Raw genomic sequence first — 3,658 nt, 5'->3', positions numbered from 1 at the left:
TTCCTACTTGGTTCCCCTTTTAGAGCATCTGGCGACAGACAGTCCTCCCTGGGTGGGTCTTCCACACCCACAACTATGCTGAGCCAATCTAGCTGATGCCGTCAGTTGACCATGACAGTGGTGCACAACCTGCTGTAAAGGAGGATTGTGAGTCGTTATGGGCACATGGATGCACCCTGAGACGGTAATGTTAAGGGAAATAAATCAGACATGCAAACTTAAACATTGTACTGTTTTTCTTATATGAAAAATCCAAAATATGAATAAAGAGCAGAATAAAAGATAATAAGAAATGGGAAGATGGATCTCTTGAGAAAGGGAAGGGAACCGAGAGGTGGAGGGAAGGACATGAGGATGAATTAGGCTTTTTGGTCTGACGTCTTACAGAGGCTGCAGGGGTTGCCGCTTCGCTCTGAGCTGTGCGATGCCGCCCAAAGAGGGCCAGAAGAAGAAAGATGCGGGAGAGTTGGCCAAGAAAGACAAAGACCCAGTGAACAAATCTGGGGACAAGGCCAAAAAGAAGAACTGGTCCAAAGGCAAAGTTTGGGACAAGCTCAACACCCTCGTTTTGTTTGATAAAGCTACTTAGGACACACCCTGTGAGCAAGTTCCCAATTATAAGCTTAGACCCAGCTGTGGTCTTTGAGAGACTGAAGACTCATGGGTCCATGGCCAGGGCCGCCCTTCAGGAGCTCCTTTGTAAAGGACTTACCAAGCCAGGCGCAAAGCACAGAGCTCCAGTTACTTATACCAAAAATACAGCACCAAGGGTGAAGATGCCCCCGGGAACAGTGAAGATGCATGAACAGGTTCAACCAGCTGTACATTTGGAAAAATAAAACTTTATTAGTAAATTAAAAAAAAAAGAAAAAAAATTAAGATGTTTTCTGTACATCCCAAAGGGGATGTCATCATGTACTGCAAACACGAGCTAATAAACAATAAAAAATTGTTAAAAGACAGACTTATAGTTGTATATGTGCTAAATTCCAGGTCTTACCTAAGAGGGAGTCAAAATACATGATTTGCCATGTATGGTGGCACATAGCTGCAATCCCAGCACTTGGGAGACTGAGGCAGGAGGATCACCATGAGCTCAAGGGCAGCTTGGGTTACATAGTGAGTTCAAGGCCAGCCTGCACTATACACCAGTGGTGAGACCCTGTCTCAAAATAAAACAAAAACAAAATATATAAATTTATATTATAATGTGATTAATTATAGAAACGCAAAATATTTTGGAAGATAAAAAGTAAAAATATATATATATATATTTCTGTACCTATATATATTTTTGAGACATTGTCTCCCTATGAAGTTTAGGCTGAGCATGAGCTTACTATATAGCCCAGGCTGACTTTGAACTGATGGAATCCTCCTGCCCTGAGTGTTAGGATTACAGGCATGCACCATCACTTCCAACAATAGAAAATATATTTTGGTAAAATATATATAATACAAAATTGACCATATTTTATTTTTTTGGCACTGGGACAGAACCCAAGGACTTGCACATGCTAGGCACATACTGTAGTCCAGCCCAAATTTAACCAGTTTTCAAATGATAAAATGTAATTTTAATTTTTCATGCTTTACTTAATTTTATTCTGGTATTTTCATACAGGTATGTCAGCTTTAACCACTTTTATAATTTTTTTTTTGTTGTTGTTTTGTTTTGTTTTGTTTTGTTTTCTGGTACCGGGACCACTTTTATAGTTTAATGGCATTAAGCCCATTCATGTTGTATAACTATCATCACTATTTATCTCTAGGACTTTTTCAGCATTCCATACTGAAATTTTGAACCTTTTAAACAATAATTCCCCCTTCCCTTTAACCCTTGCCCCCTGGCCCATCTGCTCTGTGGAACTACCATTTCTGTCTGTTCTAGATACCTCATATAAGTAGTATCATACAACTGTTTATGACTTGTTTATTTCACTTAAAATATTTTGAAGGTTCATCCACATTGTAGCATGTATCAGAACCTCATTCTTTTTTACAGCTGAATACTATTCCATGTATGGATTTGTCATATTTTATTTACCCATTCATCTATGGATGGACATTTGGGCTGTTTTCACTTTTTGGCTTTTGTGCATAATGCTGCTGTGAATACTGGTGCTCAAGTATCTACTTGATTCTCTACTTTTAATTCTCTTGGGTTTGTATACTTGAGAGTGGAAGTACCTTAACTTTGGTGTTTAAACAGCTAAGTTAACCCAGAACTCCTCAAAGATTAAGGACCGGATATTAACACCTTTGACTGCAAGGAAGATCTGGAAGAAAGTTAAAATACAAACAGGTAAAATAGGATGCATCATGTCTTCCATATATAAATGTATTACAAGCAAAATGGCAGAAGAGGAACACGAGGCCACCAACTAGCCACAAGCTTCATCCATTCTATTCTCTTTTTTTCTTTTCCCTTTTTCCTTCTCCCCTCCACCCTCCCTTGTTGCCCTTCTCATTTGAACATTTTCTTCCCATTTCCCAGGATCTATTGTACATTTTGGTCCTTGTTTATGCTCTCAGCGTCTCACACCAGAGAAACAATGCAGTATTTAATCATGTGTCTGACTTATTTCCGTAAGGAATATGGTCTCAGGGTGCATCCATTTAGCTAGAAATGTCTCAATCGTATCCTTCTTTATGACAGAGTAGTACTCCGTTATCTTTTTTTTAAAAAAAACAGATCTTCTTTATCCATTCATGAGTTGATGGGCATTTGGGCTGTTTCCAAGATTTAGCTATTACAAACTGTGCTGCTATAAACATGGGTGTGCATATATTACTGTGTTATTATGCTTTTAATTCTTTCAGGAAGATACCAAGGAGGGTAATAGCTGGATCCAGTGGGACCTCTAGTCCTAGTTTTGTGAGGAATCTCTACACTGATTTCCACAGTGGTTACAGCAGTCTACATTCCCACCAACAGTGGAAAAGTGCTCCTTTTTCCCCACAGCCCCACCAACATTTGTTACTGGTTGATTTCTTGATGATAGCCATTCTTTCTGGAGTGAGATGAAATCTCAGTGTTGTTTTAATTTGCGTCTCTTGATTGACCAGTAATGTTGAACATTTTTTCTTATATTTATTTTCCATTTCTACTTCTTCATCTGAGAAGTGTGTATTCATTTCAGATGTCCATTTTCGGATCGAGTCTTAAAATTTCAGGGAATCTGATTTTTTTTGAGTTCTTTATATATTCCAGATATTAGTCCTTTGTCTGAGGAACAGGTGGCAGAAATTTTCTCCTACATTATGTGTTGTCTCTTCACTCTGTTGGTGGTTTCTTTTGATGTCCAAAAGATTTTTAATAAGATGAGATCCCAGTTGTTGATTCTTTGTGGTATTTCCCAGGTTATCAGGGTTTTGTTCACAAAGTCTTTGCCCATACTAATGTCTTCAAGAGTTCTACCTATTCTCTCTCCCAGCAGATTCAATGTTTTTGTTTTAATATTTAAGATCTTTGATCCATTTTGATTTTAGTTTAGTGCATGGTGAAAGATTTGGGTCTACTTTTACTCTTTGGCATGTAGAAAGCCAGTTTTTCCAGCACCATTTATTACAGAGGCTTTCTTCCTGTGAAGGTATTTGGTTCCTTTGTCTGCCTCCTCTAATTCTTTTTTTTTTTTTTTTTTTTTTTTTTTTTTTT

The 3,658-nt window shown here is 38.0% G+C and overlaps 1 pseudogene; it reads left to right on the top strand.

Moving 5' to 3' along the window:
• Nucleotides 1–277: 277 nt before the first annotated feature.
• LOC102029396 lies at nt 278–805 on the top strand (annotated as a pseudogene).
• The last annotated feature ends 2,853 nt before the right edge of the window (nt 806–3,658 follow it).

The sequence above is a fragment of the Chinchilla lanigera genome, unplaced genomic scaffold (assembly GCF_000276665.1).
Source record: "Chinchilla lanigera isolate Chin_1 unplaced genomic scaffold, ChiLan1.0 scaffold00080, whole genome shotgun sequence".
Lineage (NCBI taxonomy): Eukaryota > Metazoa > Chordata > Mammalia > Rodentia > Chinchillidae > Chinchilla > Chinchilla lanigera.
This window is presented reverse-complemented; position numbering and strand designations above follow the sequence as displayed.